Here is a 16,145-nt window from a genome sequence, read left to right as displayed (position 1 = left end):
ATTTACAGGTTCAGACTTCTTTGTGTCAAATAATTTTTGCCTGAATTTTCTGGGAAACAGACATAGAGCTAATGACAAACTTTGACTGATTTTGTTTTAAGGCAGAAAAGCATTTTCTGATGAGATACCAAAAGGAAAGGCAAACACTTCCTCTTGTGTGTCATACAGTCAAGGTCATTTTGAATTCACTCTCTTTCCACAAGCCACTTCTCACAAGAACAGCTTCCCAGCAGCTCCACTGCCACTACGACAGAACAAACGTGTTTATAGTGTCTCTGAGTCATCCCTGCACTAGGTTTTGAACAGAGAGAGGAAAAGAACTATATTTCATGAGCTCAGAGTCTGGTGAGGAGGTAGATAAGGAAGTGGACAGTTATAATCAGCCTAAGCACCCATAATGACCCCTTCTGGTGTTTCACCATTTGATGCATCATCTCTTGCCATACAAATATTTCCTTTCTGTCCACACTCTCACCAGTAAGACTGTGTATTTGTCGCAACTCCTTGGATTGCAGATAACAGAAACCCAACTCAGACTGGCACACAGTGGATTTTTAAACAACTTTATGGAGGTGTAATTTACATACCATAAAATTCACCCATCTTAAGTGTAAAATTCAACGAGGTTTAGTAAATTTGCTGTTTTGCAAGTATCACCGTCATCCTGTTTTGGAATATTTTCATCACCCTTCAAAGAGAGTTTACTGGTTCACGTACCTGAAAACTCCAGAGTTTCGTCTCTGTGCTGGAGGAATATCTTCAAGACTTGATTTCTCTTGGTTTCTTTCTCAGGCAAGCTATTCCCCGATATGAATTAGAGGTGACCCTTGACAGATCATCTTCCATTTTAGTAACCCCAGTAGGAAATGCTTACCTCTTTTCCATTTGTTTTAGTAAGTGTCTTAGGATAACACTCGTTTCCCCTGATTGGCCTAGAGTAAGTCACATGCCTACCCCTGAACCAATCACCTTGACCAAGAGCATGGGATACTCTCATCGGCCATGCCTGAGTCACATGAACAACCTGGTACTGAGAGGATGGTGTTATCACCACCAAACTCTGTGGTCTGAGAATAGGGAGACATGGATCCCCAAAGGAAAATAGGGGTTATTGATATTACTAGACAAACAGGAATGGATTCTAGGCAGGCAATACAGTAGATGTCCACTCCACAGGAGAACTTGTTGATCAGAGAAATGCTGCTTCTTTCCTTTTGAATCCCCTGTAGTGGTTATCACAGTGCCTTTTATGTAGCAGTTGCTCAGGAAATATCTGTGGCCTGATTATATTTAGGCTAAAACATAGAGCAGACTAAGAATGAAGGACTCTGTGTTTACTTATTTTATTGCTTGAGAAGGCTACCAAAATTAGGAAGATGACTAGTATACTTAAAAGCTGATAATTTGGGGCTTATTCTGAGAGGCTACATGGGCAAATGATAGAGAATGGCTGGATGTGTGTAGAAAGTCAAAAACAGGTTGCAACCAGACTCTTCCCCTGTGTAGGGCCTCTCTTAATGCCCTTTTCTCAGAAAAGTGACCCCAGTGAATGACCAGGAATCATTTCAGTGGTATAACATAAGCCGGCAAGGAACCCCACGCGTGTTGTAATTTATACTCAGCAAACATTTTTCTTTCAAACTATACAAATCTTTACCCATAACGTAAAAACAATGCAAAATTCCGGAATGTTTGGAATAAATAATTTAGTACAATGAATACCTTGGAGTATATTGTCTGTAGAAAGAAATGAAGTTGAAAGTTGCAAAGATACAACTTATATTTTAAAAGTAAATTTTATACTTAATTTCAAAAAAGGAAAATTGTTCGTAGTAAATTTTAGCATCCAGAGAAGCTTTATTTTCCAGTGCCTTTTAAAGTTTTATTTCTTGACAGGATCTTCAAAAATGGCAACCCTATTTCTTTCTTAACTGCAATATAACTATTAAGGTGCTGTAAAAACTTGCAAATTAGGTTGTAAATAGCAGCGATGGAAGCATCAACTCTTTTAGCCACATTTCCTAAGTGCACTTTACATTATGCTAGAGCTCGATTTTTAAAATTAAGTCTGAGTGCTTATATAAAAAGTCCAGTTTCTTAAACTTTCCAAGCACAGTAGTATAATTGTAGCTCTAATTTATGGCATACTTTGTAGGATTGCTGATTAATTATACAGACCTCCTGATGTTTTATACTCTTTTCAACTTTGTTTCCCTCTGCTATTTGACTGCTACAAAGCGAATATCCTAAATCACTTGTTATTCAGGTTACTTCATTTTTAAAAATGAATTTACTATTCACATCAGTTTTCTCATATCACTCTAACTCATAAATATTAATCATCATTCTGCTCCTCATTTTTGGACTGAACTCATAGATGTACACACACACACACACACACACACACACACTGATTTATTCACTCCCAGGCACACAATCAAGGAAAAGCTTCTAGTAAGTTCTTTATCTGAATCTTATCATCTCCCCAAGGCAAACATGTCTAACAATTCTGCATCACTGAGATGTTGGACACATAAGCAAACTAAAGCAAAAAAGCATAGATGCTAAACATAAAAATAACTATGATAAAAAACATATCTAAGATATCACATTCTAGCTGGGTGTGCTTATCTGCCAGGATGCTGAGCTGACAGCCTGCTTTTTCTTTGGCAAAAGAGGTATTAAGCAGGATTTCAAAAGTGTTGGGGCTCATATCAGCCAGTCTGATTTTTTAATGATTAGAGATATCTAATTTGAATAATTCACTACTGTGAATTCTTCGAAAAAGAATGGTAGCACATTTGGTTTGTTGCTTGAGATTATCAGTATTTTCAGGGCTACTATATTCCTTTCATCATTCAAGTTTAACATTTATGCAAAAGCCTCATTTACCAGATTTTCCAAGAAATGTGGTGTGCTGATTATTAGAGGAGGATTTGCCAGAAAACTCTTTTGTATGTATATACAGTACAAATATGTTCAGATATTATCCTGTCCTTCACTTTAAGTAAGTCAGATTCATGATGATCTGTTCTCTTCAAAACCCGCCCCAGCAATATCCTTATCGAACTCCCCTTATCACTGGCATATCTAAATTAGTATCTTCTGTCCATCCCCAAGACACCTTTAATTATAAGAGCTTCCTGCTTCTTTCTTAAGCTCTTCCCCTCTTCTGTCATCAGCTTCCCCTTGGAGTTAGGAAAAGGTCCTTGCAGACTTTGGCTATTAAGTAGAAGCGGACCCATATATCAATTCCTTAAATGTTCTGTCATCATGAGAATTATTTATTGGAACCCATTACCTATGTGACTTCACAGTTCTTTTTCGGTGGTTCGTCTGAAAAGAGTGAAGACTTCCTTGAAAAGAAATTGCTTTCTTTTCCAGCCAGGGAGGAAAAAATAGTATAACCACCAGGTTCCTGTGTACATTTTCCACATGACACTTGGTTGAGTATTTGTTGAGAGAAAAGAAGATTGGGGCAAGGACTCGGGTTGATCGTGGAAGTTTCTCCAATGCAAAATAGACTTGCAGGTACAGGGCACATACAAATGACTCCCCTGGAAAAGAGAATATCCGACATTAACTTCAGCATGTAGAGTCTTTTTACTGAGCTTTATAGAAAACAGTAATACAGTTTACACACTTTCATGACTAAAATTTTTATGGCATCTCTATTTACTCCAGGGCAATGATTTCTCTTTAGCTTTGTGACATGGGTCAGGGGGAGCTTTAGGAGGCTTATGAACTTTCAAAAACAATGTACGTAGTTGCATTTGGTGGGGGAGGGAGAATATTATAATTTGCTTCCTATTCTTAAAGAGATCTCTGACTTCCACCCACCAAAAAAGGTTAGAAATCAAGGTTTTTATCCAAGGAGGTGTCACTAGTGTCTCTACAGTTCTCAAGACTGAATTTTCATCCAATTATCAATATATTTACTGTGTACCTCTTTGTACATAAAGGGGTATATGAAATAGTAAGGGGACAGAAAGAAGTGTAAGACCTGGGCCCTGATTTCTGGAAATTGTTTGGGTAGGTGGGGTGATGGGATATTGAGGCAGTATATGACAAATGCCATGTGAGTAGATTGGACAACCTTGCAGTGTCATGAATTTGCAGTAATGGGACCTGCCCAACACAGGTTGATGGCCCACTTGGTCATAATATTGTAAAAGGAACTTGATCCTGAGAACATGGTTGAAATAGGTGTGTGTTTCACAAAGTGTAAGACTTTGTGCCTCTCCAAGGACGGTACACAGTATACAGACATTGAATGCCAGTGAACCACGTAGTTCTCTGTCTTTCCTGAGTCCAGGGAGAAAGTCAGTCTGGTCCTACTGTGTCTGAACACTTTTGAAATCCTGGTTAATACCTCTTCTGCCAAAGAAAAAGCAGGCTGTCAGTTCAGTATCCTGGCAGATAAGCACACCCAGGTAGAATGTGATATCTTAGGTATGTTTTTATCATATTTATTTTTATCTTTAGCATATATTTATGACAAGTGATACTGGTTTCCTTTAATTACTTTAATTTTAAACTTTGAGCCATTTAAAGAAAATATTGTGACTATTAATTATGATAATGATGCAGAAAATAATAATAGTAAAAATGATCATTGCAGCTAACATTTATTAGGTATTTACTATGCACCACCACAGTTATAAACGTTTCATGGGTATTTTTACATTTAACCTTCTCACAAACCCTGTGAAATGGAGGTGCTGTTATTTTTATTTTAGAGATGGCCAACTGGAGCCCGGAGAGGGTAAGAGACTTTCCCAAGTCACGTGTCTAATAAATATTGGAGCAAGGATTCAAGCTATCTGGTAGTACATGAATATGACAGAAACTGGGAACATGCTGGGGAGTTTGGGAAAGCTTAGACTGTACGACCATTACGGTGATACAGTTAGGACTTTATGTTCTTTTGTAGAAGGCAAAAACTGATAGGTGCCGCTCGTGTGCAGGGCAGGGGGTACTTACGGAATTGTTGCTGGGCCCTGATAGTGGGGTTCTATCGTGATATTGCAGGAACTAGGAGACTCCACTTTGATTTTCTCTCTTAACAGTGTTATAAAGGCCTGGGTTGAGGGGTTGAAGCACATAAACCATGATCCTGCAGTTCCCAAAGGGTTGAAAGTTGGGTACAAACCATGATCCTGCAATTCCCAAAGGGTTGAAAGTTGGGTACAAACCATGATCCTGCAATTCCCAAAGGGTTGAAAGTTGGGTACAAACCATGATCCTGCAATTCCCAAAGGGTTGAAAGTTGGGTACAAACCATGATCCTGCAATTCCCAAAGGGTTGAAAGTTGGGTACATAATCAAATTAAAACATTTTTTTCTCCAGCATAGCCAGTATAGCTATTTGTGCTGTAGAAGCCTCTTCTCCTTACTAAATTATGTAATCTATATAGTGACCCTCCCTTTCTAATTAATAATTAACGTTGTCTTCCAGGCATTTTAGCCACTTCCCAGTAAAGGAACCTTCTGCGATTACAACTTTGCTGTGTTTTTATACGTTCTTTTCTTTTGCTTCTGCTTTGAGACAATAGTGTGAACACACATTTCTCAATATTAGAAAAAGCAATTTCAACAAGTAAAATGAAAAAGCCAAAAAAATGTATTTAATTATAATCAAAGATCTAATGGCAAATTTAAGGAAAACCTCTCACACGTGGTTATAACGTTCTTCTGCTTCTTGTTTCATTCCTTTCCTGGGCCCTCCAGCCCTGCAGGATGGCTTGGTAGAAAGAGTGCAGGCTTTGTAGTGAGATCTGAGTTAGAAACTATACTCCATCCCTTATTAACTAAAGTTGGACATTTTCATTCACTTCTCAGGATTTCATTTTTCTCAACAGAAAAATTGGAATAATAACGCTTCTCAGGATTGTGCAGATTAAATGTGATAAGTGCAAGCACTCAACAGCACCCAGTAGTACACTGTAGGTGCTTAATAAGCTTTTTCACACCTTGCCCTGCCCAACACTCAACTGAGTATATTTACAGCTATTCCTCTGGGTCCTTTGGTCCATTTCTGTGTATGTCTTCTTTATTTCCAATGATTTCTAAGGACAGCTGCACTTGGTTATTAAACTATTCTAGTGTCCCAAGAGGTTGTTACGTAAAACTTCCTGAGTGCCTGTAGTTTAATAATAAGTTTTTTTCTCATTTTCTTGCTTTAATAAAAATACATAGAGGTACAGAAAATAGAATATTATATTACCTTCCTGTCCCCACCTCATTTATCTTCCCAATGCCTTGTAAATTTATTTGAAATTATCTCAGGTCATAAGAAACTGGAAAAAAGGAATTCTAAGTCTTATATTAATAGAGACACAGAGAAGTACTATCTGAATGAAAGGTAGCAATTTAAGAAACAAATTTTAGACAAAACCATGTCCTGTATTTTATTTCTTCTCCCCCAAACATGGTATTTTTAGTGTTATTTGTAATACAGAAAATTACAAAGTTTTACCTGCCCAAGAAATGTATTTCCTACATTCATCCACACACCATGTCATAAAGAATAATTAAAATGAACTTTACAATATTAAATACTCATCTTGCCCTGGGCAGATAGATCCTTCCAGGTTATTTTATGAATCTTTTAAAATTGTTGTTCAGAGAAAGTTAGAGCCGGATCAAACCAGGTTAAACAAACATGAGTTTATTTTCTTTTTCCAGCAGTGCTGCAGGCAAGGGCAGTAGCTCTGAACTGCCAGTTGTTCTGCAGGCAGAAGCACACAGGTTGCTCACTGGTTTATTAAATTCGAATCTGATGACAGAAAGCAAATTATCTCTAAGGGAACTTTATCACCAGGGTGTCTGTTCAATAGCGATGTCTATTGCTGCCTTGGACATTACACAGAAATATCAATGACAGGCTGGCCTGATACCACCCTTAGAATAAGTTTCTTCCCACTGACCTTCACTTAAATTGGTCATCCAAAGCATCCTTTATTCTTAAGATGGGGAGGAAAGCCATCTCCTAGAGCTCTCAGTTGACTCTTTATAAATTGCGCATTACTACGAAAGTCTTTCTTTCATAAACTAGGATAATTCATTCTCCCCAGTCAGGCTGAGCATTTCCATGTATCTTTTGAAATTAAGTATATAAACTCAAGCAAATTCCAGTTAAAAGTTGTAGTAGCCAGCATTCTCCAGAAAAGCTGAACCAATAGGATATATAGGAGAGAAGGTTTATTATAGAAGTGGGCTCACACATTTATGGAGGCAGGAGGTCACACGGTCTGCCGTTTGCAAGCTGGAGAAGCAGGAAAGCTGGTGGTGTCATTCAGAGTTCCAAAGCCTGAGAGTAGGCATACGTCCCAGTCCAAGCCTAAAGGTCCAAGAATCAGGAGCACGGACATCCAAGGTCAGGAGAAGATGGGTGTCCCAGTTCAAAGAGAGAATGAATTCTCCCTTCCTCAGCTTTTTTATTCTATCAGGCCTTCTAAAGATTGGACGATGACCATCCGTATTGGCAATGGCAATCTATACTCTCTCCACCAACTCAAATGCTAATCTCTTCCAGAGACACCCTCCCAGACACACTCAGAAATAATGTTTTACTAGCTATCTGAGCATCCCTTAGCCCAGTCAAGCTGACCCATAAAATTAACCATCACAAAAATTAAAATATCTTTTGAATTTTAGAAAATAGATAGCCAAATTCAAACCCAAACAAGCCCTATTTTTTTTTCTTCAGAGCAGTGTTTCAGTGTGTTTTGCTGATGTCTACAGCATACCAATGCCGGTTAACCTGCCAGGCTTTTCCTATTTCTCAACTGGCACAAAGCCAGGGATAGCTCTGAGTCCATATGTCTTCAAGTCTGTTGGTCACAGGCTGATTCTCTAGTTGATAGGTTGAAAAGACAAACCTGTGCCTCTTCCTTACCACCTCTCCACTCCTTCAAAGTTTTGACTACTTCATGGGTGTCGTATTCTAAAACTATTTTGTATTGCTATTGCCTCAAGGACAAGTAAAGATACGGCTGCTCTCCAGCAATTTGGCTTCTATGCAGAACTACTTAGAAAACCGTAGGTCACCGTTTGGTAGAGATCTCCTCTACCTAATTTTGACCATAATTTTAACATCAAAATAAATACTAATTAATCGTCTAGACAACAAAGAAGAGAGAGAACGGAAGTACTACTTGATTCCAACAAATAAACTGGGTTAATTAAAGAAAAAATTGAAATTGGAGGTAGGCCTTAATCTTTGTTTTCCTCTTAGACTTTTACCCTTCTACATATTATCCATTACCACATCAAACTGTCCTTCAGACTCTGCATGTGATTATTTTTTTTTAACATCTCTATTGGAGTATAATTGCTTTACAATGGTGTGTTAGTTTCTGCTGTATAACAAAGTGAGTCAGCTATATGTATACATATATCCCCATATCCCTTCCCTCTTGCATCTCCTTCCCACGCTCCCTATCCCACACCTCTAGGTGGTCACAAAGCACCGAGCTGATCTCCCTGTTCTATGTGGCTTCCTCCCACTAGCTAGCTATTTGACATTTGGTAGTGTATATATGTCCACCACATGTGATTATTAGTTTATTACCACCTAAAGAGCAATAATTTCAAGTCTCTGTTAGCTACTCTTGGGGAAAAGGGCCAGGCCCATGGAGAAGGGAAGTGGATGCACTGGGGAGACCACGTGTGATGGTTCAACCCCCCACATCACCCCTTCTCCTCATCCTCTGATGGCTGCAAAGTAGGCCCTGAAGCTGCTTGCTCAACCTAGACCAATAATTCTGGTGAGTTTCCGTTCTTAACACTTATAATCAGTTGAAGAATGTCCCTTAAGTTTCATATCTACCTGAAGTTCAAATGAAGTCATACAAGATTAGGATGGTCCCTAAACCAATGACTGGGGTCCTTGTAAGAAGAGGGAAATTTGGGTACAGACACATGCACAGAGGGAAGACGATGTGAGGAGACACACAGTAAGAACTACCTGTGAGGATGGAGTCAGAGATTGGAGTGATTCATCTGTAAGCCAAGGAGCACCAAGGATGGTTGACTGTCACCAGAAGCTAAGAGAGGCAAGAAGGACTCTCCTTCAGAGCCTCCAAAAGGAACCAGCTCTGCCAGTGCCTTCATTTCAAACTCCTGCTCTCCAGAACTGTGGGACAAGAAATTCCTCTTGGTTTAAGCCACCCGGTTCGTGATACTTTGCTATGGCAGTTCTAGGAAACAAATACAAAGCCCAATTTCTCCTCGAACGCCACTGCTCTGTTCTGTATGGGATGTCTGGGGTGGGGAGAGTCCAAGAGGGAAGCAAGTGTGCCCTTAAACCTAAAGGCTGCCCCCAAGCCCTATCCCATTAGCTCAGCATATCATGAAGGTTTAAAGTAATTTCAAAAGGCCACAGGAGTGAGGTAGAGACATTAATGAGCTGTTCAAGCCAGGGATGGTGGGAGCTAGAAAGCCCACCAGCTGCTTAAAGGAGTTTCCCCTCCTTTCCTCTAGCCCACTGGTGCCCGAGGGGAAGTGTTGCAGGACTACCCCATCTTTCCATTTGCCATAATTAGCCAGGAATGAGTTTTTACATGAACTCTCCCCATTATTTGGTTTAAAAGAAAATTGTGTTGCAGAATGAAGCAAACGCATGTATGGCTAGGCAGTTCCTCATTCTAGGGCATCACCTGTGGTTCCTGGGACCAGGGGTCCTGTGACAGCACCCCACCATCCTGTCAGTTTGCTTGAGCTGAGACGTAGCAGTGCTTCTGTTGACGATGTTTGAAGTTTTTTCGTTTGTTTAATTTTTTAACTTTTTATTTTATATTGGAGTTCAGCTGATGAACAATATAGTAATAGTTTCAGGTGCACAGCAAAGCGACTCAGCCGTACATATACAAGTATCCATTCTCCCCCAGACTCCCCTCCCATCCAGGCTGCCACATAACATCGAGCAGAGTTCCCTGTGCTATACAGTAGGTCCTTGTTGGTTATCCATTTTAAATACAGCAGTGTGTACATGTCAATCCCAAATTCCCTAACTATTCCTTCCCCACAACCTTCCCCCAGTGTTCACTCCCAGTGTAACGTGTAAACCGATTCTTTGACAGTCAGGCTTTCAACTTCCAAACATGTTTTCTGGAACTCATCATGTATAAAACAAAGGGGCAACCTGTTGTGACCCTTTGAGGTTTTTTTTTTTTTTTACGTAAAATTTTAAGTGAGTCATGATCTAACAATATTAAAGATAATATTAAATTTAACTTAACAGTTTGATACTTCCATTGTTTGTTGAAAGGAAACTATTAATCCGTAATTCCTCCCTTGGCAGAAGGGGAGAAGTGATTTTCTAAGCTGCACTTTAAAGGGATTTACTTATAAGGGAAATGTTTCCTTATGACTCAGAGGCAGGCGAGGACATGCTGCCTCTGTCATCAGCAACTGAGCTTCCATGGAGAATTACCCAGAAAATCATAGGTCGCCATTTTAGAATAACTCTCCTCTGTAGGGTGATAGGGTATTGTGGAGTTGGCAGTTTTTGTCCTCTGTTACTAAAGCCCCCAAAAAGAAAAGATCAGCATGTTTAAAGGTCCAATGTCCCCAGGCAGGTTTAGATTTATAGGACTGACAAGGTCAGCTCTTCAGTGGCTGTAACCCAGAGCCTCATACTGAGAAAGAGAGATTCAATTTGTCTCATAATTCCAAATATGCTCCCAGCCACTATGGATCTGAAGTCTCCAAATGACAGTGGAGGAACAACTGCTTCTCTGTGTGATTGGTAATTTATTATATTGTGAATTAGATGACCTCTGACCTCTTCTCATGTAAAGAAAGTTAAGTCCTATGTCATACCTTTATTTTTACTGCTTGCTGATTTATCATCTTTGACTTTTCTCTGATACTTATCAATGTTTCAAAAAGAGCCTGCAGGTAGGTCAAGGTTAACCTTTCTGTTCTAAGCCAGAAACAGATTTACATTTTCAATTCTTTTTATCTAACTCCATCACTATGCGTGAGTATTAGGAGGAGTCAGAGTTCATATTAAGCTAATAGCTACAGGTCAGTCAGTAGTCTGAAATAGGGAAACAAAAATGAAGTAGAAACTTTGAAACCTCATGAAGAAACAGACATGAAAATGAAACTGTCCTTGAACTAGATTTAGGCACTTTATTCATAGAACAAAAATGGATGCAGTAGTATTAGGTGAAAAATACTTTTTCTAAGTTGATATAGGATCCAAATTGAAGGGAAGCAAGTATCTACATATTAGTATTGAGGTGCAGTTCAGAAGTTCCTTGAGTTCATCCGAATTAGCCCCCAAGGCCAAATGTTAGCTCTGTAGCTAATTCATCCCTCCTCAAATTCCCAAAAAGCAGATTCAAAGCAATAGGTCATTGTATAGTTAGCTTTTATTTGCAGAAATAAATGGTATATGTTACAGCTGGGTTTGAAGAAGCTGATGTCAATTTTTTCATACTCAGCACCCCATGGTTATTCCTCCATAGTGGAGTTAATCAGTCTTCTAGCAACAAGTTCTATGGAGGTGGCATCACAGAATCATCTGCAGAATCCATTCCCTCCTCTCCACGTTCACTGCCACTATCTCCTGAACAAGTTCGGTAATTACTTTAAGAGATTGGATTCGTCCGGTTATAAGGGCTTAGGACCCAATTTCTAATATCTTAAATTAGTGACTCGTATGACCGGAGCATCCAAAGGAAACTGCAGCCTTCAGGCATGGATGGAAACAGGGGTTCAAAGATGTCATAAGGTCTCTACCTCTTTTTTTCTCTGTGTCTCTTGGGCTCTATTTATCTTTGCTTGGCTTCTTGAAGACATGATTTCTTTGGCAGGCAAAATGACTGCCAACGGTTCTAGACGCCCATCTCCGGACTTAACAATTCAGCAGAAAGGCGGTTTCCTCAAATAGCTCCTGATTTTGGTGAATTGCCTATTTCTAAACCAATCACTGCAGAGAGGAGAATAGGGTCTCCTGATTGGCCAGGCCTCCTGAGTCCTTGCCCATCTTTATACTCTAGATAGTATAGGAAACAGCTTCTCCACTGGAAAAAGTAATGCCCCTTTTTCTATACATTTATAGAAATGTGTGCGTTATGGTATATAACACAGTGGAATCACTTCTAGTTATATAACCATCTAAGGTCCTCCTGATTTATAGAGGCCTGGTATACAGGAGGTAGATAGTAGATATCTACAAGTGCATGAGCCCGGTTTTTCATCCCTTTCCATTGCAACTTGTGGTCACCTGTGTGTTCCTTAAGCATAATCATGTGTTGCCAGACTTCAGAGGGAAAGAACTACTGCAGAGTAGTCTTAGTCTTAACAGAGGCTTTTATTAATGCTTGAAACAATGGATCTAGGAGGGAACAGAGCTTTAGTTAATAGAGCATTTGGCTAGTGCACTTACATGGTGCATTTTATGTGCCATGCACTGTTCTGAGCACTGCACATCTCTACAACAACCCTATGGATATAGTTACTTTTATTATTACATTATCTCAAATTAAAAAATTTAGATACAGAGACATTAACTTACGCAAAGTCACATAGCTCATAACTGGTACATGCCTGATTTGAGTCTAGACAATTGAGTTCCAGATCATATGTTCTTATTCACTACACTGCATTGCTCAGATAAGGAAGTGGTTGAATTTCCCAAAAGAGCAGTTCTCCCAACTTCATATTGCACCCACAATTGGATTATCCCTAGGAAGAGTAAGCAGTCATAGAAGTATGATGTGATTTAATGACAGCTACTAAAAATTACAAATTCTTCTACAAATTTTCTCCTTCACTGATCTTCTCCCTTGTCTGGAACTCTAGCACTGGAGGCTTAGCTCTTTGTTCAACTCTTTGTGAAAAACAATGGGAAGATTAAAACACTAAACCCCTGTGAGGCACTGAAATCTTGAAGATTGGGTAGTACAGTAGTTTATAAATTTCCTTTCTCATTTCATGAGACCCATAGGAAATTGGACAGGGAAGTTTTGAGGAAACAGTGGATTTCCATAAAGGGAAAGAAGAGCCTTGTGAGAGGTTGTGAAGAGCTAGCTGGGTCCCATAGCTGAGTAGCCACAATATGTTGGGTGCCTTTTGTGCAATGGAAATACCAAAATTAGGGATGCACGGATGGAAATGACACTGGGAAAAACATTTGTATAGCACTTTACAGTTAATAGAAACTTTCACATATATTATCTATTGTATAAGATAATCCTCATAGTATCCTGTGTAATTAAAAAATAAAGACCGATGTAGATCAGTGGCTCTCAACTTGGGGTGATTTTGCCCCCAGGGAACATTTGGGAGATATTTTTGTTTGTCACGACTTGGGAGGAGGGGCAGAGCTACTGGAGTACAGTGGGTAGAGGATAAAGATGCTGTTAAACATCCTCCCCAGGACAAAGACTTCTCTGGTCCAAAATGTCAGTAGTGCCAAGGTTGAGAAACCTTGTCTTGGAGCATAAGTCATTTGGCCAGGTCATACACTTAGGAAGTATCGGGGTCAAGGCTAGGACCCAGGTCATCTGATGACAAATCCTGTGCTTGTTTCCTTATTCATATCCTTTGGCATTATACAGTATGCAGTGTGATACAGGCTTTTTAGGTTTGGGGAATTTTAAATGGTATAAATTTGGTGCTTTGAAAGAGTCAGCTCACCCCTCAGAGTGTTTAATACACTGTAGGCCTATGTTACTTCGTGGAAGAAGACTCCATGTCGAAAACACAAATGTCACCTTCCTTATTGAGTTCTCGTATGCCAACATTTCACAGTTTCCAGCAAATTATTTTGTAAATGGGAATATGATTAATTCCTTTAAAGCTATTTTTGTGATTATTGAGGTAATTAGGATTTAATCACCACTCTATTTTTGTAAGTACATTCTGCTCTTTGGCTCATGGGGTATCATATGTTCTTTATTGAGCAAGTGTTATGTGTATATCTATGGTGTAAATGAACAAAGGGCCTCCCTGTCTGTATCCTGTACATTGATTTGGGATGACCCAGTTAATTCGTATATGCCTTCAGGTTGTCACATGTGATAGGTGGAGTGCATGAAGCAGGCTGATTTAATAACTATATTAAGAGAATGGTGTCCCATTTTCCCCATATATGCCAATGATTAAATAAGAGGACAGTTTTGAAGATAAAAGAGAACTACTACCTAATAACTACCAGAAATCTCACTGACCCTCTTACATAAGTTTTTACTGTCATCCTAGAAGATTGGTACTATGGCTCTATTCTATAGATGAGGAAGCTAAAGCTGAAAAAGTTAAGCAAGTTGCCTCCGTCCAGTCACACAGCTAGAGCTGATAGAACTGGAATTTGAATACCCATCCTTCTGATGCCAGCATCCTTTGTAGAGTTCTTACACCTTCATACTGTCTCATCAGCCTGAATCATAGAACCTGGAATGGGTCGTCAGGAAGGCTGTCACTTCTCTATCTCTAAGAGCCTTTGAGAAAAGTATATGCAGCATTTGCGATCCAGTGCATCTAAATCTTCCCTTGATTTTAAAATGTTTAGCCAAAATTCTATTAAGTAAAGCTGTGCCCATCCTAGTCCTTTTGTAAAGGACTCTGTTAAGGTTGGAACTAGCGCCAAGTGGTTCAGTGACTCTGAATTCCTATAACATAATATTGATTTTTCTTTATGATATTTATTTACTTATTCACTCCATCACTTAACAGATGCTTACAGGGCATCTACTACATGTCGGTCCTGTGTACTAGATCCAGGAGATTGAGTCCTCAAACAAACACAGTCCCTGCCCTCAGAGAAGCTGATATTCCATGTGATGGGACAGTTAACTAGTAAACAAAACTTCTGGATTGTGTTGAATGGGAGGAAATAAAGTGGCTGCAGGAAAAGAGAATAACAGGAAAAGGGAAATTCACTTTAGAAATGTGAGTCAGGAAAAGTCTATAAGGAACAGCTATCTCCAAGTTGAGGTCCTGAGAGGGTGTGAAGGTGACAGCTATGCCCTGATACCAAGGCAGACAGAACAGCAGACAGAAAGGTCCTGAGGTGGGAAAGGGGTTCAGATACTTTAGGAACTTGCAGAAGCCAGTGTGACTAGAGTTCACCAAAGGGTAGAAAGATTAGGATGAAATAAAGTAGGCGAGAGAAGGGCAAAGGCCAGATCCCTTAGGCTTTGTAGGTTCTAGGAAAGAATCTCTTCTGAGTGCAACTCAGAGCCAAAGAAGGATCTTTAAGCCTGGGGGGTGTGACGTAATCTGATCTATATTTTGAAAGATCCCCTGGCCACTGACTGAAGAATGCATTTGAGGGACAAGAGTAGAAATAGACAGATCATTTAAGAGGCTGTCATGAAGGGTTGGGTGAAAAAGAGGGAGCAGAAGAGATAGACAGAAGTGGGTAGATTTGAAAGATACAGTGAAGATTCAACAAGCATTTACCTTGAATGGGCCATCTGTGTACATTTCTTGTTTCTCCAGCTAGCCTCTAAGCCATGCTGTATGTCTTATTCATCTTTGCATCTCTCCCTTCAGCTGTAGTCAAGTTTAAAACAGGGTTCTCTCGAATCCTTCCTGTTCCAGTTTTGTGTCTGTCAGTGAAAGTGTTTCCTTCCCACCTGGTAGTAGATATTTGTCCCTAACTGTGGGCCCTGAGATGTGCCATCTACATTTGCTATTTTGCCAAAGTCATACCATGTTGTGGAATATTTTAATTTTTTAAGTTCAGTTTTTCCATCTTTTTAAAAGTGTATTGCCTGACATATTTCAGAAAGAAATATGCTTAATAATAACTCATTTAATTTAAGCCTTCTCATCTAGAAGAAAACACTTTCAATGAAAATGCATAAAGTGGCCAATCAAGGGATTTTTTTTTTCTTATTCTTCAGCAGTTTTAAGACTAATGGTGATCTACAGTAAGTCTTCTCTTTGCATAATGTGGTTAGAGCTGCCAAGGAGAGAGAATAGTTACAACCTGTCTCCTATTTCTAATAGTTATTCCAACAGACTGTTGAGACCATATTAGCAAGAAAAGTATTAAAAGTCCTAAGTCATGCATCCTAATTATGTATATGTAGATGAATACCCTAAAGATGAGGCTGTCAAGTGATGTAGCCATGATTTAATAGTTTGAAAATGACAGAATGACAGAAATAATTGCCAGTTGG

General features: G+C 39.3%; 1 protein-coding gene across 7 annotated transcripts in view; it reads left to right on the top strand.

The window, feature by feature from the left end:
• The window catches only part of CNTN4 (contactin 4), a 547,079-nt gene that overhangs the window by 449,841 nt on the left and 81,093 nt on the right, over nucleotides 1-16,145 (top strand). The window lies entirely within an intron of this gene.

The sequence above is a fragment of the Mesoplodon mirus genome, assembly GCF_964341445.2.
Source record: "Mesoplodon mirus genome assembly, chromosome: 12".
NCBI lineage: Eukaryota > Metazoa > Chordata > Mammalia > Artiodactyla > Ziphiidae > Mesoplodon > Mesoplodon mirus.
This window is presented reverse-complemented; position numbering and strand designations above follow the sequence as displayed.